This window comes from Bufo bufo, chromosome 3, assembly GCF_905171765.1.
Source record: "Bufo bufo chromosome 3, aBufBuf1.1, whole genome shotgun sequence".
Lineage (NCBI taxonomy): Eukaryota > Metazoa > Chordata > Amphibia > Anura > Bufonidae > Bufo > Bufo bufo.
Window position 1 is genome coordinate 502,539,816 of NC_053391.1, and position 24,891 is coordinate 502,564,706.

A 24,891-nucleotide genomic window follows, 5' to 3' on the forward strand; every position below is an offset into this window, starting at 1 on the left:
TAGGGACAGTGTGGGGAGATCATAGGGAGAGCATAGGGAGACTGCAGGGACAGTGCAGGCTCTGTGTAATTGCCCTGTGCATCTTGTTCCACTGCTGTGCCATCCATTCTTAATCTGTTCTGTTATACATAGACTGACAGTGCATCAGACTTAGTCTCAACAGCCAGTCTAATATACAGATGCAGCCGAGCTAAACTTGATGGTTAACGCGTTAATTAAAGAATGGCAAGATAAAAATAACTAATTTTTCAATGGATTTCAATGGCTTTGGCTATGAGATAACCAAGATAACACTGTACCATGTGTTATTAGAGTCAATTTTAGCTTGGCTACATCTGTATAGGAGCATGTACCTACAGATGTAGTAAAGTTAACACTCATGCTTTATGAGACGTGTTATCTAAACTAAATGCGTTAAGCAAACACCTTCAATTGCTTTTCAATGGCTTTTGTCTCAAGATAACACAATGAGTTAAGACATTTGAGTTAAGACCTTGAGTGCTATCCCTGCTACATCTGTAGTTATTCTGCTGTGCCATTAATAATGAATCTATTCAATTATACATAGATCTACTTTGCATCAGACTCATTGTCAACAGGCACTGTAATATATAGGCACACATATATAGTTCACATTTATAATCGTTCACAAATCACATTATTCCTAAAATGGCGGCTACACTTGTGAGGACTGAGAACATGTTGCAAGGAACTCTGGGAAGGTGGGATCACCGAGATTGACATGCCTGCATGCAGCCAATCAGCAGCCAGCCAGTCCTGTGATGTCACAGCCCTATAAATACAGAGGCCATCTTAGAGTCAGAAATTTTCCAGCGTTCAGAGTGCAGGGACAGATGTGTGAAGGCGCTAGGGACAGCAACTGGAAAAACCTGATTGTGAAAAAAAAGACAGAAAAAAAGATTTTTAAGTGCAGGGAAAGGATAGGGAGGAATCATTTCATAGCATCTTAGTGCAGGGAGAGATGTCAGAAGGCGCTAGGGACATGGATAAGAAAGCTATTTACAAAGTGCAGGGAAAGATTATTTGGGGATCTAAATAGCCATTAGACAGAATTGTCATTCCAGCTATTTGTTATTGGGCTGCAAGTGCTATGTTGAAAAGCCTTTAGTGTCTTATATCTTAGTATCTTTAGTATATTATATCAATACTACAAGAAAAGTATATACACACTTCACTCTTTAAGTTTTTTCTGGTGAAAACATATGGCCTATTTCAGTCCAACAAGAAAAATATATTCTCAGTTCACTTCTGCAGTTATTACTGTTGAAAGCGTATAGTGGTATATTTCAGTAAAAAAAGAAAAATATATACGCACTACACTGTTGCAGTAATTTCTGGTGAAAGCGTATAGGGGTGTATTTCAGTACTACAAAAAAATATATACGCACTTTACTCTTTTGTTTTATTTTTTTCTGGTCAAAGCGTGTAGGGCCTATTTCAGTCCAACAAGAAAAAATATATTCTTTCAGTGCATTTCCACAGTTAATTCTGGTGAAAGCGTATAGTGGCCTATTTCAGTCCAGCAAGAAAAATATATTATTGGTTCTCTTCTGCAGTTATTTCTGTTGAAAGCGTATAGTGGTGTATTTCAGTAAAAAAAAGAACAATATATACACACTGCACTGTTGCAGTTATTTCTGGTAAAAGTGTATAGGGGCGTATTTCAGTACTACAAGAAAAATATATATGCACTTCACTCTTAAATTTTTTTCTGGTCAAAGCGTTTAATAGCCTATTTCAGTCCAGCAAGTAAAATATATTCTTGGTTCTTTTCTGCAGTTATTTCTGTTGAAAATGTATAGTGGTGTATTTCAGTAAAAAATTAAAAATATATACAGTACATACGCACAGCAGTGTTGCAGTTATTTCTGGTGAAAGCATGCAGTACTTTTAGGTCGGCTGCCCCTCGCCGTGCGCTGCCATGCCACCACCGGAACTCCGCCCCCGCTCCCATTATAGTCAATGGGGACAGAGCGGCAGTCCGGGGGCACACGTGAACTAGTGGCAGGATCCTACAGGCTATTCACCCACTGGAACAGCCTGCTGGAGTGCCCTGCCGCTAGTGTGAAACTAGCCTTAGTCCAACAAGAAAAATATAATCTCAGTTCACTTCTGCTGTTATTTCTGTTGAAAGTGTATAGTGGTGTATTTCAGTAAAAAACTAAAAATATATACGCACTGCACTGTTGCAGTTATTTTTGGTGAAAGCGTATAGGGGTGTATTTCAGTACTACAAGAAAAGTATATACGCACTTCACTCTTTAGGATTTTTCTGTCATCAAAGCGTATAGTGATCTATTTCAGTCCAACAAGAAAAATATATTCTCTCTGCAGTTAATTCTGGTGAAAGCGTATAATCGCCTATTTAAAAAAAACCTCTAGGAATCCACCTTAAAGCAAAAACAGGGGAATCTTTATTTCAGCGGTTATAAACTTCCAGTACAGGATAAAATGTTCAGACCTCTTTTAATTCATGATGTCATGATGAAGGACCCGAATTAAAAGAGGTCTGAAATGCGTAACAATATATCCTGTTCTGGAAGTTTTTAACAGCTGAAATAAAGATTCCTCTGTTTTTGCTTTGAGCTGGATTCCTAGAGTTTTTTGGGATTATCATTGGAACAGCAAAGCCCAGGGGCTGTTGTCCGTGCTCTGCATAGCAGGAAGCAGGTGAGAGCTGCTTTTTTCTATGTTCTATGTTTTTTCAGTGCCCTATTTCAGTCCAACAAGAAAAATATATACTCAGTTCACTTCTACAGTTATTTCTGTTGAAAGTGTATAGTGGTGTATTTCAGTAAAAAACTAAAAATATATACGCACACAGCACTGTTGCAGTTATTTCTGATGAAAGAGTATATACTACAACAAAAAATATATACGCACTTCACTCTTTAAGTTTTTTTCTGGTGAAAGCGTATAGTGGCCTATTTCAGTCCAACCAGAAAAAAATATTATTAGTTCTTCTGCAGTTAATTGTGGTGAAAGCGTTTAGTTGCCTATTTCAGTCCAAAAAGAAAAATATATTTGTCGCTTTTAAGGGAGTTTTAATTTCTGTTTAATTTGTTTAGTTCAGCTACAAGTATGTCAGACAGAGAAGTGCCAGGCCACGCACAGAGGAGTGGCAGAGGCCTAAATGTTTCTGGTGCAAGCAGAGTTCGCAGCAGAGTAAGGGGGCGTGGCAGCAGGAGTCGCAGCAAGAGGCATGAGCTCCCGATGTCATCTAGCAGTCATGTCTTAACCAGCAACCCAGCGGTTCTTGATTGGTTAACTTGATCATCCACGTCATCCCAAGTGACATCAGACATCACCAGCTAACAGACGGTGGGTTCGTCAGACACAACCCTTAGTTGGCATGGCCCGGAAGCAGGCCCTGTGCCCTCACCTGTCCTCAAACTGTCTCTGTCCTTTTCTGTTCCCTCAGCCAGAGAAGTTATGAATGCTGTGGGCTCAGCTCCACTATACAGCGAGGACAAGCTACTAGAGGACAATCAGCAGCTACTGCCCAGCCAAGATCTGGAGGAGACATCCGCTGCTTCCTCCGCTAGGCGGACAAGTAGTGATAAGGAGGGTTACGCAGGAGCTTGTGTTGCGAGTGGTTAGGCTCCTGACCCAGAGACCGTTGAGGAGGACATCAGTTATGTGCAGACACTAATTGATGATGATGAAGCCATTTGCACTGGGAGCCGGGTGCAGAAGGGGCTTCATCATCTTCAGGAGAAGAGGGTGGAATCTTGCCTGTGGGGCAGTTGCTGAGCCAGCAAGGTGGTAGCATGGCTGGGAGTCAGCAGGTTGGCAGCAGTTGCAGGTTGGGAGCCAAACATGCCCGAGGTAGACCACCTGCTTTGCAGCAGCCTACCTGCCTGGGAAGTAGTGGTGCAGGGGTTCAAGGAGGCAGCGGCAGTAGCAGTCAGTCAGCTTGGACTGTTGGGGGAAAATCACCTACTCGGCGGTGTGTCAGTTTCTTATTAAGCTGCCAGAGCAGGTTAACATGGCCATATGTAGAATATGTGGCCAGAAGGTGAAGTGTGGCCAGGGTGCCAATGTTGGCACCACAGCCCTGCGTCAACATATGCAGATTCGCCATAAAGTGGCCAGGGAGAACCTTGGCTCTGATGTGGTGGTCCAACCTGCCGCAGCTACCGCTGCATCACCCAGTGGCATGCACCCGGTTTCCAAAGGGAGCTGTCTGTCATTCCAAACTTCTGCTGGTCTAGATGTTCCTGCTCCTACTCCTTGTCAGTCATTCCGTCAGCAATCATTCACCCAAGCGATTTCCAAGAGACAGCAGTATGAGTGCACGCATACAACGGCACATAAGCTGAACTTGCTCCTGTCCAAGTTGCTGGTGCTGCAGTCCCTCCCTTTCCAAGTGGTGGACTCTGCACCTTTCAGAAAACTGATGGCTTGTGCCGAGCCGAGGTGGAGAGTCCCAAGCTGTCATTTATTTGCCAAAAAGGCAGTACCAGCCATGCACAAATATGTAGAACAAAAGGTTTGCCAGTCCTTGAGCCTGTCAGTGTCTGCCAAAGTGCACGGCAGCGCCGACGTGTAGAGCTGTAACTATGGTCAGGGACAGTACAAGCCCTTTACGGCCCACTCAGAGAATGTTGTTTCTGCACAGCAACTTGGCGATGTCATGCCGTTTCCGCCTCCAAATTGTCACGCAGTTGGTCCTGCGACAATGTCTGCCTCTGCCGACTCATCCTCCACCATATCCTCAGCCTCCACTGCAGGGACAAGTCACAGTGCCCCTCCAGCATACCACATGTGAAGGGCACGGTGGTGTCACGCTGTTCTGCACCTGGTTTACCTTGGCGAATGAAGTCACACAGGGGAGGAACAGCTTTGTGTGATTCATCAAGAAATAGAAACCTGTCTTTCTCCGTGACAACTGAAAATTGGAACCATGGTGACTGACAACGGGAAGAACATAGTGTCAGCGCTGCATCAAGGAAGGCTGAGCCATGCGCCCTGCATAGCACAGGTTTTCAATCTGGTTGTCAATCAGTTCCTGAAGTCTTCCACCATCTACAAAATGGACAGGAAATTTTGCATGCACTTCAGCCACTTGTACACTGCAAAGCGCACCCTTCTTGAGCTGCAGCGGCAGAACGGCGTCCCCCAACATAGGCTGATATACAACGTTTCCACCTGTTGGAATTCCACCCTCCATATGTTGGACTGACTATACGAACAGAGAAAGGCCATCAACGATTTCTTGATTATACAAGCGGATAGGAGTACTCCCCTGTGTAACTTCTATGTCAGCCAGTGGCAGCTCATGCGTGACACCTGTTGTTTGCTCATGCCCTTTGAGGACGCCACGTTATTTGTCATTCGCCAGGACTATGGGCTGAACGACGTCATTCCACTGCTTCATGTCCTGGAACAGATGCTGATGACAATGGCTGGTCAGGGGACTGGAGACGTGGCGCCTAGATCTCACTGCCACATGAGTCCTGTGGGGGCTGAACTGGAAGAGGAGGAAGAGGGGGAGGAGGACATTGGAGCACAGGCAATGTGTAGCCAAAAGGGTGTTTTTTCTACTCAGGTGACAGGAGAGAAAGAGCAGGAGCAGCCACAGGAGCTCCAGGGCGATGAGGAAGACGAGACCCAGGTATAAGAGTCCCTATCAGATCGGAACAGTTTCAATGGATTCCAGCAGAAATGGGACTACTTAAAAGTGGCACTATTGAAGGCAACAGATAATTGCATTAGACTTGTCAGTAAAAGCAAAAAAAAAGAGACCACTGTGGTACTCAGCAGAAGTGGCCAAAATCATTAAAAACAAAAAGATAGCATTTAGTAATTATAAAATTTAAAAAAAAAGGATGACAGGCAAATTTATAAGATTAGGCCGAGAGAGGCCAAGCAAGTTATAAGAGCTTCTAAAGCACAGGCAGAAGAGAAATTAGCTCAGTCAGTGAAAAAAGGCGATAAGACATTCTTCAGATACATAAATGAAAAAAGGAAACTAAAACAAGGAATTACCAAATTAAAAACAAAAGAAGGAAGGTATATGGAAGAAGATAAAGAACTAGCTAACTGCCTCAATGAATACTTTTGTTCAGTTTTTACAAAGGAAAATGAAGGAAAAGGTCCTCATTTAGGAAGGAAGACTAATGAATCTTTTAATGCATGTGTCTTTACAGAGGAAGAGGTTCTAAGTCAGCTGTCTAAAATTAATACAAATAAGTCACAGGGCCCGGAGCCTGATGGGATACACCCAAAGCTATTAACAGAGCTTAGCGGTGAACTAGCAAAACCATTAACAGATTTATTTAACCAATAACTGGTAACAGGAGTTGTCCCAAAAAATGTGAAATTAGCAAATGTTGTGCCCATTCACAAGAAAGGTAGTAGGGAGGAATCGGACAACTATAGGCCAGTAAGCCTGACATCAATAGTGGGGAAATTAATGGAAACCATACTTAAGGAGAGGATTGTGGAACATCTAAAATCCCATGGATTGAAAGATGAAAAACAGCATGTCAAACTAATCTTATTGATTTTTTGATTGGGTGACTAAAATAATAGATGGTGGTGGTGCAGTAGACATCGCTTATCTAGACTTTAGTAAGGCTTTTGATACTGTCCCAGTAGGCTTTAATGATCACCTTAGATGATCACAAAGAAAATGAATGTTTTTTCTATGCAAAATTATCCAGCCGATCGCTTTTGGTCTGTTCACAATGAAGCAACGACCTTATCATCTGGGGTGTGCCAACATTGCCATTGCCAACACACTCATAGAGGTGGTCACTTCATTGTGATATGCAAGCCCCTTCACCACAACAAGGTAACAATCACGAAGGGGAATTGACACATGTATGTGCCTTTTATTTGGTTTTGTTTTTGAAGCCACAGTGCAGCACCAGAGGCCAGAAAAATTAGGCATGTACACTTGCCTGAAAAACTAGGTATTGTTGCAGCCGCTGCTGTAGCAGCGGCCAGAAAAATTAATGTTTCCCAGGCAGAAAGTGCCCTAAAACATTGCGGCTTGAACCCTAGTTGGTGGCGGATAAGTCACCCGGCATTCAGAGATAAAATACAGCAGCGTGTGGACCATTTTTAGCCCAAGGCAGCTCATCTCATCAGGCCTTTTTTAGTCGAATGTATCGACAACTGTCAGTCCCTTCGAGATCCATCCCTCATTCATCTTAATAAAGGTGAGGTAATCTAGACTTTTTTGACCTAGGCGACTTCTCTTCTCAGTGACAATACCTCCTGCTGCACTGAAGGTCCTTTCTGACAGGACACTTGAAGCGGGGAAGGCCAGAAGTTCTATCACAAATTGGGATAGCTCAGGCCACAGGTCAAGCCTGGGGTTCATCACTCCTCAGAGTGTCAATATCTGCAGTTAAGGCGAGGTAGTCTGCTACCTGTCGGTCGAGTCGTTCTCTGAGGGTGGACCCCGAAGGGCTGTGGCGATGCGTAGGACTTAAAAACCTCCGCATGTCCTCCATCAACAACACGTCTGTAAAGCGTCCTGTCCTTGCCGGCGTGGTCGTGGTAGGAGGAGAATTACGTTCACCTCTTCCCGTTGGGCCTCATGCACACGACCGTTGTGTGCACCCGCGGCCGTTGTTCCGTTTTCCGTGGTTTTCTGCGGACCCATTGACTTTCAATGGGTCCGTTGAAAACTCGGAAAATGCACCGTTTGTCATCCGCCTCCGTGATCCGTGTATCCTGTCCGTCAAAAAAATATGACCTGTTGTATTTTTTTGACGGACAACGGTTCACGGACCCATTCAAGTCAATGGGTCCGTGAAAGAATACGGATGCACACAAAATTGGCATCCGTGTCCGTGATCCATGGCCGTAGGTTACTTTCATACAGACGATCCGAAGATCCGTCTGCATAAAAGCTTTTTCAGAGCTGAGTTTTCACTTCGTGAAAACTCAGAACCGACAGTATATTCTAACACAGAGGCGTTCCCATAGTGATGGGGACGCTTCTAGTTAGAATATACTAAGAACTGTGTACATGACTGCCCCCTGCTGCCTGGCAGCACCCGATCTCTTACAGGGGGCTGTGATCCGCACAATTAACCCCTTAGGTGCTGCACCTGAGGGGTTAATTGTGCATATCATAGCCCCCTATAAGAGATCAGGGGCTGCCAGGCAGGAGGGGGAAGACCCCCCTCCCTCCCCAGTTTGAATATCATTGGTGGCCAGTGTGCGGCCCCCCCGGCCCCACCTCCCTCTATTGTATTAATTTCATTGGTGGCCAGTGTGCGCCCCCCCCGGCACTCCCTCTATTGTTTTAATATCATTGGTGGCCAGTGTGCGCCCCCACCCCGGCCCCCCTCTATTGTTTTAATATCAATAGTGGGGGGGCCGGGGGGGGCGCATACTGGCCACCAATGATAATACAATAGAGGGAGGGAGGGGGGGCCGGGGGGGGCCGCACACTGGCTACCAATGATATTCAAACTGGGGAGGGAGGGGGGTGTGCCCCCTCTGCCTGGCAGCCCCTGATCTCTTACAGGGGGCTATGTTAAGCACAATTAACGCGTTCAGGTGTGGCACCTGAGGGGTTAATTGTGCTGATCACAGCCCCCTGTAAGAGATCAGGTGCTGCCAGGCAGCAGGGGGCAGTCATGTACACAGTTCATAGGATATTCTAACTTGAAGCGTCCCCATCACCATGGGAACGCCTCTGTGTTAGAATATACTGTCGGATATGAGTTTCACGATGTAACTCAAATCCGATGGTATATTCTAACATAGAGGCGTTCCCATGGTGATGGGGACGCTTCAAGTTAAAATATACCATCGGATTGGAGAAAACTCTGATCCTATGGTATATTAACTCCTGACCTTACATTGAAAGTCAATGGGGGACGGATCCGTTTGCAATTGCACCATATTGTGTCAACGTCAAACGGATCCGTCCCCATTGACTTGCATTGTAAGTCAGGACGGATCCGTTTCTCTCCGCACGGCCAGGCGGCCACACCAAAACGACTTTTTTTTAATGTCCGTGGATCCTCCAAAAATGAAGGAAGACCCACGGATGAAAAAACGGTCACGGATCACGGACCAACGGAACCCCGTGAACCCCGTGAAAAAATACTGTCGTGTGCATGAGGCCTTGTGCTGTGACATCACCCTTATACGCTGTGTAAGGCATACTTTTTAATTTATTTTGGAACTGCTGCATCCTTTCCGACTTCCGGTAATTCGGTAACATTTCAGGCACTTTCTGCTTATACCGGGGGTCTAGAAGCGTGTCCACCCAGTACAGGTCGTTCTCCCTCAGCCTTTTTATACGAGGGTCCCTCAACAGGCACGACAGCATGAAAGACCCCATTTGCACAAGGTTGGATGCCGAGCTACTCATGTCCCGTTCCTCGTCCTCAGTGATCTCACTGAAGGCATGTTCTTCCCCCCCAGCCACGTACAACACCACAGGTACCAGATAGGTGACAACGAGCACCCTAGGATGCCTGTTGTGGTTGGTCTTCCTCCTCCTCCTCAAAGCCACATTCCTCCTCTGACTCCTCTTCCTCACACTCCTCTTCCAGCGTTGCCGCAGGTCCAGCAAGCGATGCTGATAAGGCTGTTTCTGGTGGTGATGGTGACCACAACTCTTCCTCTTCCTCTTCACGCTCATCTACAGCCTGATCCAGCACTCTTCGCAGGGCAAGCTCCAGGAAGAAAACAAATGGGATGATGTCGCTGATGGTGCCTTCGGTGCAACTAACTAGGTTTGTCACCTCCTCAAAAGGACGCATGAGCCTACAGGCATTGCGCATGAGCGTCCAGTAACGTGGTAAAAAAAATTCCCAGCTCTGCAGAGGCTGTCCTAGCACCCCGGTCATACAAATACTCGTTGACGGCTTTTTCTTGTTGGAGCAGGCGGTCGAACATTAGGAGTGTTAAATTCCAACGTGTCGGGCTGTCGCAAATCAAGCGCCTCACTGGCATGTTGTTTTGCCGCTGGATATCTGAAAAGTGCGCCATGGCCGTGTAGGAATGCCTGAAATGGCCACACACCTTCCTGGCCTGCTTAAGGACGTCCTGTAAGCCTGTATACTTATGCACAAAGCGTTGTACAATCAGATTACACACATGTGCCATGCACGGCACATGTGTCAACTTGCCCAAATTCAATGCCGCCAACAAATTGCTTCCGTTGTCACACACCACTTTGCCAATCTCCAGTTGGTGCGGAGTCAGCCACTGATCCACCTGTGCGTTCAGGGTGGACAGGAGTGCTGGTCCGGTGTGACTCTCTGCTTTCAGGCAAGTCAACCCCAAGACGGTGTGACACTGTCGTATCCGGGATGTGGAATAGCCCCTGGGGAGCTGGGGGGTGCCGTTGATGTGGAGAAAAACGCAGCAGCAGAAGAGGACTTAGCCGAGGAGGTTATGGAAGAGGATGGAGTAGGAGGAGTAGAGGAGGTGGCAGAAGGCCTGCATGCAAGTTGTGGCGGTGTCACCAACTCCATTCCATGCTTGGCAGCTGTCAGCAGGTTTACCCAATGCGCAGTGTAGGTCTGCTTTGCAGACCAGGTATCAGTGGTCAGATGGACCCTTGCCCCAACACTGTGTGCCAGACATGCCATTACTTCCTTTTGCACAATCGAGTACAGCTTGGGGATTGCCTTTTGTGCAAAGAAATTTCGGCCGGGTACCTTCCACTGCGGTATCCCAATAGCTAAAAATTTTTTGAAGGCCTCAGAATCCACCAGCTTGTATGGTAAAAGCTGGCGGGCTAAGAGTTCAGACAAGCCAGCTGTCAGACGCCGGGCAAGGGGGTGACTCTGTGAAATTGGCTTCTTACACTCAAACATGTCCTTGACAGACACCTGACTGTGGGCAGATGAGCAGAAACTGCTTAAGGCGAGAGACGGAGTGGTGGATGGTTAAGAGGGGGCAAGGAGGACAGAAGTGGTTGACGTGGCTGAAGATGCTGGACCAGGAGGAGGATGGCAGCTTTGAGTTTGTGTGCTGCTTGTACTCATGTGTTGATCCCATAGGCGTTTGTGATGTGCGATCATGTACCTTCGCAAAGCAGTTGTACCTAGGTGGGTTTTGGACTTCCCACGACTCAGCATCTTTTGGCACAGGTTGCAAATGGCATCGCTGTTGTCAGAGGCAGACACACAAAAAAAATGCCACACTGCTGAGCTCTGCAATGACAGCATTCTGGTGGTGGCAACAGCATGAGTTGATTGGCGTGCTGTCTGGCTGACCCTGGGTGCCGATGCATGCTGTCTGACTGTGCCACTAGCTCCTTGCGACGACCTCCCCCTGCTTCCAACTCGTCTCCTCCTCCTCTTTGTCTCCCCATCTGAACTTTCCCCATGTTCTTCTTCTCTTCGAGCGGGCACCCACGTGACATCCACGGACACATCGTCATCATCAACCGCTTCACTTGTATCTGACAGCTCAGCAAAGGAAGCAGCAGCGGGTAAAACATCATCATCATCACCCCATACATCCATGTGTGTAATGCTACCTGACTGAGACATATCCCTGTTATCTACATCCTCTGGCAATAATGATTGCGCATCACTCATTTCTTCCAACTGATGTGTAAATAACTCCTCTAACAGATCAAGTGAAGCGGCTGTGGTGCTAGTGTTGGTGGTGGCGGCAGGCGGGCGAGTGGTAACTTAAGAGGTGCCCGAAGCTGAGCTGGAGGAGGATGGTGCGCCAAGGTTCCGAGCGGAAGCTGTAGAAGATTGGGTGTCCTGTGTTAGCCAGTCAACTATGTCCTCAGAACTTTTTGAGTTCAGGGTACGTGGCCTCTGAACACTGGGCATTATTCTAGGGCCAAAGGGAATCACAGCACCACGATCACGACGGCCCCTGCGGGGTGGCCTGCCTCTGCCTGTCATTTTTTTGTACTATGCGTGCAAGCTACTTTGACACCAGATATGAGTTGCGCTGAAGTGACATTATGGACTTTCAGCTGGGCCTTAAACACACAAACACGTGTGTGCAACTGACTGCTATTTATTCACAGTCAAAATTGTTGTTTTTCTTTAAATGTAATCGAATGTGACACCAGATATGAATGGTGCTGAAGTGACACTATGTGCTGGCAGCTGGGCCTTAAACACACAAACACCAGATATGAGTGGTGGCACTGGGCAAGTGGGCACAGTATACGCTGTGAGCCTGACACAAACGCTGGCAGGCAGGCAACTGCAATTAGATTACACAGGAAAAAAAATAAAATAGCAGAATGATGTTCTAGCCCTAAAAAGGGCTTTTTGGGGTGCTGTCCTTACAGCAGAGATCAAATTAGTCTTTCAGGACTGTAGTGGACACTGAATACACTAGCCTAGCTATCGATTTCCCTTTTAAATCAGCAGCAGCTACACTGTCCCTCCTCTCACTAAGAATGCAGCTTCCGAATGAATCTAAAATGGATGCTGTCCAGGAGGTGGGAGGGTCTGGGAGGAAGGGTCTGCTGCTGATTAGCTGGAATGTATCTGCTGACTGTGAGGTACAGAGTCAAAGTTTACACAATGATGACGAATAGGGGGCGGACCGAACATCGCATATGTTCGCCCGCCGCGGCGAACGCGAACAAGCTATGTTCGCCGGGAACTATTCGCTGGCGAATAGTTCGGGACATCTCTAACTCCCATATTGTTGAATGGATTAGGCAGTGGCTGAGGGACAGACAACAGAGGGTTGTAGTCAATGGAGTATATTCAGACCATGGTCTTGTTACCAGTGGGGTACCTCAGGAATCTGTTCTGGGACCCATATTGTTTAATATCTTTATCAGCGAAATTGCAGAAGGCCTCGATGGTAAGGTGTGTCTTTTTGCTGATGACACAAAGATTTGTAACAGGGTTGATGTTCCTGGAGGGATACACCAAATGGAAAAGGATTTAGGAAAACTAGAGGAATGGTCAAAAATCTGGCAACTAAAATATAATGTTGATAAGTGCAAGATAATGCACATGGGGCGTAAAAACCCAAGAGCAGAATATAAAGTGCGTATAAAATGTATTAATATGACTAAAATATATTGTTCACAGTTAATTAAATAGTAGCAGCATTGGTGATGTTATTAGGCATATTAAAACAGCAATATAAATAAAAATAGGAAAAAAGATAAAAATGGTAGTCCGTCAATAAGGTCAAAGTTGGACTGATATCTAGCACCCAAAAAATATCTGGCACCAAAAAAAATAATATATATATATATATGCTCTGGGTATACACAGTTAGTTTCCAGTTATTATTTGTATCAACTGGGCTCCAATTTAAGGTGCAAGTTAGTGCTGGTTATATGCAGAGCGGCGTCCCGCTCCTTAACCTGAGACAGCGGCGTCCCGCTGTAAATTTCGAAAAGCGATGGCTTACTGTTGCAGACACTTCTATCTTACCCAGAGGGCTTCGATGGAATCACCTACCCTCGTCTCGGTGCGCCTCCTGTGTGTATCGGTGCTCTGGTCCTGAGGGCTGTTAATCTTCAAAAAGATCCCACGCCAACACCGGAAGTCCAAGTAGGTTCCTGCTCCTCCTAAATCGATCGAGACACAAATTTTCGATCGATTTAGGAGGAGCAGGATTTTTTATTCTACAGATCCGATAACGCCAGCCGCGGGAGGTCTCTGCTGTATAAGGGAAATCTTCACTTCCAGCGAACCTACGTGGACTTCCGGTGTTGGCGTGGGATCTTTTGAAGATTAACAGCCTTTGGGACCGAAGCACCGATACACACAGGAGGCGCACCGAGACGAGGGTAGGCAATTCCATCAAAGCCCTCCGGGTAAGAGGCGCCGCTCTGCATATAACCAGCACTAACTTGCACCTTAGATTGGAGCCCAGTTGATACAAATAATAACTGGAAACTAACTGTGTATACCCAGAGCATATATATATATATATTTTTTTTTTTTTGCGACTGAACTGAAGACATCCTGATGCATCCTGAACGGATTTCTCTCCATTCAGAATGCATTAGGATAATCCTGATCAGGATTCTTCCGGCATAGAGCCCCGACGACGGAACTCTATGCCGGAAGACAAGAACGCAAGTGTGAAAGAGCCCTAAGGCTACTTTCACACTTGCGTTATTCTTTTCCGGCATAGAGTTCCGTCACAGGGGCTCTATACCGGAAAAGAACTGATCAGGTATGTCCCCATGCATTCTGAATGGAGAGTAATCCGTTCAGTTTGCATCAGGATGTCTTCAGTTCAGTCGTTTTGACTGATCAGGCAAAAGAGAAAACCGTAGCATGCTACGGTTTTATCTCCGGCTAAAAAAACTGAAGACTTGCCTGAATGCCGGATCAGGCATTTTTTCCCATAGGAATGTATTAGTGCCGGATCCGGCATTCAGAATACCGGAATGCCGGATCCGTCCTTCCGGTATGCGCATGCGCAGACTGAAAAAAAGGTGAAAAAATAAATGCCGGATCCGTTTTTGCCGGATGACACCGGAAAGACGGATCCGGCATTTCAATGTATTTTTTTGACTGATCAGGCATTTTTAAGACTGATCAGGATCCTGATCAGTCTTACTAATGCCATCAGTTAGCATACATTTTGCCTGATCCGGCAGGCAGTTCCGGCGACGGAACTGCCTGCCGGATCTCTCTGCCGCAAGTGTGAAAGTAGCCTAATAAAGTGCGGCTTAGGCCTCTTTCACACTTGCGTTGTCCGGATCCGTCGTGTACTCCATTTGCCGGAGGTGCCCGCCGGATCCGTAACAACGCAAGTGAACTGAAAGCATTTGAAGACGGATCCGTCTTCAAAATGCGTTCAGTGTTACTATGGCAGCCAGGACGCTATTAAAGTCCTGGTTGCCATAGTAGTAGTGGGGAGCGGGGTAGCAGTATACTTACAGTCCGTGCGGCTCCCGGGGCGCTCCAGAATGACATCAGAGCGCCCCATGCGCATGGATGACGTGATCCATGCAATCACGTCATCCATGCGTGTGGGGCTCCCTGACGTCACTCTGAAGCGCCCCGGGAGCGCACGGACGGTAAGTATACTGCTCCCCCGCTCGCCACTACACTTTACCATGGCAAACAGGACTTTAGCGTCCTGGCAGCCATGGTAACCATTCAGAAAAAGCTAAACGCCGGATCCGGCAATGCGCCGAAACGACGTTTAGCTTAAGGCCGGATCCGGATTAATGCCTTTCAATGGGCATTAATTCCGGATCCGGCCTTGTGGCAAGTGTTCAGGATTTTTGGCCGGAGCAAAAAGCGCAGCATGCTGCAGTATTTTCTCCGGCCAAAAAACGTTCTGGTCCGGAACTGAAGACATCCTGATGCATCCTGAACGGATTTCTCTCCATTCAGAATGCATGGGGATAATCCTGATCAGGATTCTTCCGGCATAGAGCCCCGACGACGGAACTCTATGCCGGAACAAAACAACGCAAGTGTGAAAGAGCCCTTAGATGAATAAATGCCTAGTGTCAGCTGACACTATAGGCACTAAAGTGTAATCACACAGGTCAGATATAAATAGCCCTTATGTGGTTTAGCGATATAGTGTTCACCTGATCTACCATAATAGTAGAGATACTGCACCCACAGGTCCAAGCCCTCCATATGTAATTTTAACAATTCACTGTGTGTTTTTGTAGGATATATTGTTTAATAAAAGGAAAAGAAAGGTTATATTTTAATTATAAGACCATAAACAGGAATTTATAGTCAGCGGACTATTGGAATATTGCAATTTTTCAAAGACCCTTTAGACCCGGGAAATAATGTTTATATAATTCAAATAGTCTAGTTACCTAGACTAATAGACTCCCGTTTCTGGTCAGTATAAAATATAACATTTATTTATTTCACTATTAAAAATATAACATAAAACGGGAGAACAAAGGAAAAACTTTAAAATTCTAGGTTTGGCAGGATCACTATGCAGAGTGAAGGGTTAATTTCACACATATACTCTGCATTCCCTAACATATATCCATCCACCTTTGGTTCGGCGGTATATTTCCTTTTATGGAGTTGGAGGGTCACCTAATGGTTATCACTCATTATTTTCTTGATATGTCTCAAGTAAGTCTCTCCACCATTAGTGGTCACGGTCCAGAGAAGTCTGCAGATACTTCTCACCGCGGCAGGATCCCTGCCTAACCTAATCTAAAAATTAAAGGGGGAGCTCTAGCCTTTAATTTTTAGATTAGGTTAGGCAGGGATCCTGCCGCGGTGAGAAGTATCTGCAGACTTCTCTGGACCGTGACCACTAATGGTGGAGAGACTTACTTGAGACATATCAAGAAAATAATGAGTGATAACCATTAGGTGACCCTCCAACTCCATAAAAGGAAATATACCGCCGAACCAAAGGTGGATGGATATATGTTAGGGAATGCAGAGTATATGGGTGAAATTAACCCTTCACTCTGCATAGTGATCCTGCCAAACCTATTGGAATATTGCTTCTGACTACCTGCCTCAGCTACTACTCTGATGCTGCAACCCGCCTGATGCTACACATCTGATGCAAAGTGCTCCTTCTATCACCCACCTATTTCAGCAGGTACTGGTATTGCCACCCGCCGCCCCACACTGTTATCGGATCACTTTGTGGTCTCCTGATGCAGCTGCAGCTGCTATCTCCACACTATAACACCTTGCCACTCTGTGGTATCCACGTGCTGCTGCCATATTCACACTATGTCACCTTACCATTCTGTGGTCTCCTGATGCTGCTACTGCTGCCATCTCCACACTAGGTCAACTTGCCACTCTGTTGTATCCTTCTGCTGCTGCTGCCATATCCACACTATGTTCCCTTGCCACTCTGTGGTATCCTCCTGTTGCTGCTACCATATCCACACTATGTCACCTTGCCACTCTGTGGTCCTCTGATGCTGCTGCTACTGTCATCTACACACAATGTCACCTTGCCACTCTGAGGTATCCTGATGCTGCTGCTGCCATTTCCACTCTATGTCACATTGCCACTCTGTGGTCTCAGGATGCTGCTGCCGCCATCTCCACACTATGTCACCTTGCCACTCTGTGGTATCCTCCTGCTGCTGCTACTGCTGCTACTGCCATCTCCGAACTAGGTCACCTTGCCACTCTGTGGTATCCTCCTGCTGCTGCTGCCATATCTACACTATGTCACCTTGCCACTCTCTGGTATCCTCCTCCTGCTGCTACCATATAGACACTATGTCAACTTGCCACTCTGTGGTATCCTGATGCTGCTGCTGCCATCTACACACTATGTCACCTTGCCACTCTGTGGTATCCTCCTCCTGCTGCTGTAATCTCCACACTATGTCACCTTGCCACTCTGTGGTAACCTCCTGCTGCTGCCATATCCACACTATGTCACCTTGCCACTGTGTGGTCTACTGATGCTGCTACTGCTACTCTCATCTCCACACTATGTCAACTTGCCACTCTCTGGTATCCTCCTCCTGCTGCTACCATATAGACACTATGTCACCTTGCCACTCTGTGGTATCCTGATGCTGCTGCTGCTTCCATCTCCACACTATGTTACCTTGCCACTCTGTGGTATCCTCCTGCTGCTGCTGCTGCTACTGCCATCTCCACACTAAATCACCTTGCCACTCTGTAGCATCCTCCTGCTGCTGCTGCCATATCCACACTATGTCACCTTGCCACTTTGTGGTCTCCTGATGCTGCTGCTACTGCCATCCCCACACTATGTCACCTTGCCACTCTATGGTATTCTCTGGCTGCTGCTGCCATCTCCACACTATGTCACCTTGCCACTCTGTGGTCTAATGATGCTGCTGCCATATCCACAATATGTTATCTTGCCACTCTGTGGTATCCTCCTGCTTCTGCTGCCATATCCACACTATTTCCCCTTGCCACTCTGTGGTATCCTCCTGCTGCTGCTACCATATCCACACTATGTCACCTTGCCACTCTGTGGTCTCCTGATGCTGCTGCTACTGCCATCTACACACAATGTCACCTTGCCGCTCTGTGGTATCCTCCTGCTGCTGCCATCTCTACACTATATCACCTTGCCACTCTGTGGTCTCATGATAGTGCTGCCATATGCAGACTGTCACCTTGCCACTCTGGTCTCCTGATGCTGCTGCTACTGCCATCTCCACACTATGTCACCTTGACACTCTATGGTATCCTGCTCCTGCTGCTGCCATCTCGACCCTATGTCACCTTGCCAATCTGTGGTATCCTCCTGCTGCAGCTGCTGCCATATCTACACCATATCACCTTGCCACTGTGTGGTATCCTCCTGCTGCTGCCATATCCCTACTATGTCACCTTGCCACTGTGTGGTCTACTGAAGCTGCTGCTGCAACTGCCATCTCCACACTATGTCACTTTGCCACACTGTGGTATCCTCCTCCTGCTGCTACCATATAGACACTATGTCACCTTGCCACTCTATGGTATTCTCCTGCTGCTGCTGCCATCTCCAAACTATGTCACCTTGCCACTCTGTGATCTCATGATGCTGCTGCCACTGCCATCTGCACACAATGTCACCTTGCCGCTATTTGTTATCCTCCTGCGGCTGCTGCCATATCAACACTATGTCACATTGCCACTCCGTGGTCTCCTGATGCTGCTGCTACTGCCATCTACACACAATGTCACCTTGCCGCTCAGTGGTATCCTCCTGTTGCATCTGCCATCTCTACACTATGTCACCTTGCCACTATGTGGTATCCTGATGCTGCTGCCATATCCACACCATGTCACCTTGCCTCTCTGGTCTCCTGATGCTGCTGCTACTGCCATCTCCACACTATGTCACCTTGCCACTCTGTGGTATCCTCTTGCTGCTGCTGCCATATCCACACTATGTCATTTTGCCACTTTGTGGTATCCTCCTGCTGCTGCTATATTCACACTATATCACCTTGCCACTGTGTGTTCTACTGATGCTGCTGCTACTGCCATCTCTACACTATGTCACCTTGCCACTTTGTAGTATTCTCCTCCTGCTGCTACCATATAGACACTATGTCACTTTGGCACTCTATGGTATTCTGATGCTGCTGCTGCTTCCATATCCACACTATGTTACCTTGCCACTCTGTGGTATACTCCTTCTGCTGCTGCTACTGCCATCTCCACAGTATGTTGCCTTGCCACTCTGTGGCTTCCTCCGGCTGCTGCTGCCATATCCACACTATGTCACCTTGCCACTCTCTGGTCTCATGATGCTGCTGCCATATCCACACTATGTCATCTTGCCACTCTGTGGTATCCTTCTGCTGCTGCTGCCATATCCACACTATGTTCCCTTGCCACTCTGTGGTATCCTCCTGTTGCTGCTACCATATCCACACTATGTCACCTTGCCACTCTGTGGTCCTCTGATGCTACTGCTACTGTCATCTACACACGATGTCACCTTGCCACTCTGTGGTATCCTCCTGCTGCTGCTGCCATCTCTACACTATGTCACCTTGCCACTCTGTGGTCTCCTGATGCTGCTGCCATATGCACACTATGTCACCTTGCCACTCTGGTCTCCTGATACTGCTGCTCCTGCCATCTCAATACTATGTCACCTTGCCACTCTATGGTACCTTACCACTCTGTCATTGGGCCACTCTACGGTCTTCTCATGCTGCTGCCAACTCCATACTCTGTCATTATTCCATTCTATGGCCTCTTCCTTATGCTGCTGCTGTTGCCGCCACCTCCACTCTCTGTCATTGCGCCACTCTGTGGTCTCCTCATGCTGCTTTCACCTCATCAATATGTCATAGGTCCACTCTATAAACTTTTCATGCTGTTCCCTCCCTACCCACTATTTTACCTTTCAACCTGGCTAACATTATGATTTATTTGACCTTTCCTCTGATCTGTCAGAAGGAAGGAAAAATGAGACTCACAACAGATCCTGTCTGTGTAGCAGATGTAAGGCCTGCATGGTCCCATCAGAATTGGCTTATGATTTGGTAGCCAAAAGCAGGAGTGGGTGCAAAACACAGAAGATGTGCAAATATTCCATTCATCTCTGTTTTAGATCCACTCCTGTTTTTTTGGCATTAGCAATACTGATGAATTATTGAGCAAATGCTGACCGAGTGAAGGTGTATGATACACAGACAAGATCCGTTTTTGGGGGGTATTGTTCTGATGGATCAGAGGAAGGGCAAAGTAATCATTGACGTCAACACAAAGTTACTGCTGACACCCTCTCCACTATGTCCGGGGTAGCTCTACTTTTATATGCGTTTAATAGAACAGGTTCTGTAGACATCTATGTGGAATCAGCTGGCGACGGTGTAAAAAGGAGTGCAGTAAGTATAGAGAAAATAATGTGCTTATTAAAATAATACCTTTATTAATAATATTAGGGGGTAACGGAGCAAGAAACTGAAGAGATAACCTATGCGTAAAGACAGATACTTTAAGAAAACTCCCACCATGAATAAAATATCAAGATAAATACTTGCAGGGAGAGATAGATATTCACATAGGTAACTGATATGGCTATATGGAGACAGGTAAAGGGGGGATTTTGGACAGAAAAATAATATCTTTCCCTAGACGTCTCTGGAGAACTAAGACCTGTGCCCAGGGATACCCCCTAATGGTGGAAGTACCCTGTCCCTATACCTTTGTCTATGTTCAACCCTGATAAGGCCCTACTTCAATGTATGGATAATAAGTACATATAATATCCTATGGGATATATGAAATGGCCCAAGGAAGAAACTATGTCATTAACGTGTTTGCACACTCTCCATCTCAGCTCCCTATAGGTCTTTCCAATGTAGTCCTTGGGGCAGGTACGCTGACAGATATAAATAACTCCCCTAGTTTTACCATTTACAAAATAGCCTATGGAGTAAGTGTGATTGGTCATGGAGCAAGTTACCGTTTTTATTGTGCATATGTATTTGCAGGCCTTGCACTTGCCACATCTGAACAATACATCCCCTTAGGTGTCCTGTCAAGCCAAGTACCCTCCTTTCTCACACCGGTGTAATGGCTATGTACGAGTCTATCTTTTAGACTCCTACCTTTACGGTATGTAATTTGTGGTTGCAGGTTGTATATCTAGTGACAGAGTTACTTCATCATCACTATATCCTATCCCACAAGCCACTAATGGGAGCTAAGTATCATCTATATGTATCTATTTATATTCCGTACGAATATTTTCTGTCTATCACCCCCTGATGAACTGCCAGGCACAGGTGAAACGCGTTGGGATTTAATAAAGTATATAAACATCTCTTTTTCTTCCTTGGACCATTTCATATATCCCATAGGATATTATATGTACTGTACATCAGTATACATTCTCCCTAAAGCTTAACTGCAGGCCAGATAGACCTGATTTAAAGTGCATCATGACAAATTAATTCGGATCTTCGGCAAACATTGAAGAAGATAGGTCATCAATAAAAGTGGACAACCCCTTTAGGCAGTTCAGTTTTAATGTGTCAACACCATTGTGCTGGTAGCATAGCATGTTTAATTGCACCTAAAAAAATAAAATAAATACATTTTGCTACCATTTTTATTATATACAATTCAGAGCGTCAACACCAATTCATTTTAGTGCGCAATGTGTTCGTAGCACATTTAATTGTGCCTACGTTAACTGTAAAAAGTTGCATTTTTGTTACAATGCATAGCTAAGCATATTAACACATTTTAGTGTATCAATACCATAGATTCATCTCTCATAGATTCATAGAAGGGAGCAGGGCACATTTAGGCTACTTTCACACTGGCTTTTCTGGGTCCGCTTGTGAAATCCGTTTCAGGGCTCTCACAAGCGGCCCAAAATGGATCAGTTTAGCCCCAATGCATTCTGAATGGAAAAGGATCCGTTCAGAATGCACCAGTTTGCCTCCGTTCAGCCTCCATTCCGCTCTGGAGCAGACACCAAAACGCTGCTTGCAGCGCCTGACGATGCGGAGCCAAATGGATCCGTCCTGACTAGAGTTGAGCGAACACCTGGATGTTTGGGTTCGAGAAGTTCGGCTGAACTTCCCGGAAATGTTCGGGATCCGAACTCGACCCGAACATCGCCCCGAACCCCATTGAAGTCAATGAGTACCCGAACTTTTCGGCACTAAAAAGGCTGTAAAACAGCCCAGGAAAGGGCTAGAGGGCTGCAAAAGGCAGCAAAATGTAGGTAAATCCCTTGCAAACAAATGTGGATAAGGAAATGAATAAAAATAATATAAATAAAAATTAACCAATATCAATTGGAGAGAGGTCCCATAGCAGAGAAACAGGCTTCATGTCATAGCAGAGAATCAGGCTTCATGTCACCCACCACTGGAACAGGCCATTGTCAGATATTTTTAAGCCCCGGCACCCAGACAGAGGAGAGAGGTCCCATAGCAGAGATTCAGGCTTCATGTCATAGCAGAGAATCAGGCTTCACGTCACCCAACACTGGAACAGGCCACTGTCAGATATGTTTAGGCCCCAGCACCCAGACAGAGGAGAGAGGTCCCATAGCAGAGAATCAGGCTTCATGTCATAGCAGAGAATCATGCTTCATGTCACCCAACACTGGAACAGGCCACTGTCAGATATGTTTAGGCCCCGGCACCCAGACAGAGGAGAGAGGTCCCATAGCAGAGAATCAGGCTTCATGTCATAGCAGAGAATCATGCTTCATGTCACCCAACACTGGAACAGGCCACTGTCAGATATTTTTAGGCCCCGGCACCCAGACAGAGGAGAGAGGTCCCTTTGCAGAGAATCAGGCTTCATGTCACCCACCACTGTAACAGGCCACTGTCAGATATTTAGGCCTCGGCACCCAGACAGAGGAGAGAGGTCCCATTGCAGAGAATCAGGCTTCATGTCACCCAACACTGGAACAGGCCACTGTCAGATAAGTTTAGGCCCCGGCACCCAGACAGAGGAGAGAGGTCCCATAGCAGAGAATCAGGCTTCATGTCATAGCAGAGAATCATGATTCATGTCACCCAACACTGGAACAGGCCACTGTCAGATATTTTTAGGCCCCGGCACCCAGACAGAGGAGAGAGGTCCCATTGCAGAGAATCAGGCTTCATGTCACCCACCACTGTAACAGGCCACTGTCAGATATTTAGGCCTCGGCACCCAGACAGAGGAGAGAGGTCCCATTGCAGAGAATCAGGCTTCATGTCACCCACCACTGGAACAGGCCACTGTCAGATATTTAGGCCCCGGCACCCAGACAGAGGAGAATGGTCCCATTGCAGAGAATCAGGCTTCATGTCACCCACCACTGGAACAGGCCACTGTCAGATATTTAGGCCCCGGCACCCAGATGGAGGAGAGGTTCATTCAACTTTGGGTTACCCCGCAATATAATGGTAAAATTAAAAAAAGAGGATTGAATGAAGTGCCCTGGAGTACAAGAATATATTGTTAAGGGGATGTAGTTATAAATGTCTAATCTGCACAAGGGATGGACAGGTCCTGTGGGATCCATGCCTGGTTTATTTTTATGAACGTCAGCTTGTCCAAATTGGCTGTGGACAGGTGGCTGCGTTTGTCTGTAATGACGTCCCCTGCCGTGCTGAATACACGTTCTGACAAAACGCTGGCCGCCGGGCAGGCCAGCACCTCCAAGGCATAAAAGGCTAGCTCTGGCCACGTGGACAATTTGGAGACCCAGAAGTTGAATAGGGCCAAACCATCAGTCAGTACGTGGAGGGGTGTGCACACGTACTGTTCCACTATGTTAGTGAAATGCTGCCTCCTGCTAACACGTTCCGTATCAGGTGGTGGTGCAGTTAGCTGTGGCGTGGTGACAAAACTTTTCCACATCTCTGTCATGCTAACCCTGCCCTCAGAGGAGCTGGCCGTGACACAGCTACGTTGGCGACCTCTTACTCCTCCTCTGCCTTCGCCTTGGGCTTCCACTTGTTCCCTTGTGACATTTGGGAATTCTCTCAGTAGTGCGTCTACCAACGTGCGCTTGTACTCGCGCATCTTCCTATCACGCTCCAGTGCAGGAAGTAAGGTGGGCACATTGTCTTTGTACCGGGGATCCAGCAGGGTGGCAACCCAGTAGTCCGCACACGTTAAAATGTGGGCAACTCTGCTGTCGTTGCGCAGGCACTGCAGCATGTAGTCGCTCATGTGTGCCAGGCTGCCCAGAGGTAAGGACAAGCTGTCCTCTGTGGGAGGCGTATCGTCATCGTCCTGCGTTTCCCCCCAGCCACGCACCAGTGATAGGCCCGAGCTGCGTTGGATGCCACCCCGCTGTGAACATGCTTCATCCTCATCCTCCTCCACCTCCTCCTCATCCTCGTCCTCCTCGTCCTCCAGTAGTGGGCCCTGTCTGGCCACATTTGTATCTGGCCTCTGCTGTTGCAAAAAACCTCCCTCTGAGTCACTTCTAAGAGACTGGCCTGAAAGTGCTAAAAATTACCCCTCTTCCTCCTCCTCCTCCTCCTGGGCCACCTCCTCTTCCATCATCGCCCTAAGTGTTTTCTCAAGGAGACATAGAAGTGGTATTGTAACGCTGATAACGGCGTCATCGCCACTGGCCATGTTGGTGGAGTACTCGAAACAGCGCAACAGGGCACACAGGTCCCGCATGGAGGCCCAGTCATTGGTGGTGAAGTGGTGCTGTTCCACAGTGCAACTGACCCGTGCGTGCTGCAGCTGAAACTCCACTATGGCCTGCTGCTGCTCGCAGAGGCAGGATGTGAACGCCAGAAGCGCGCACAGACGGACCGCACTTTATGCAGCAGCTCTGACATGTTGGGGTAGTTGTGAATGAACTTCGGCACCACCAAATTCAGCACATGCGCCAGGCAAGGGATGTGCGTCAAACCGGCTAGTCCCAGAGCTGCGACGAGATTTCGGCCATTATCGCACACCACTAGGCCGGGCTTGAGGCTCACCGGCAGCAACCACTCGTCGGTCTGATGTTCAATACCCCGCCACAACTCCTGCGCGGTGTGGGGCC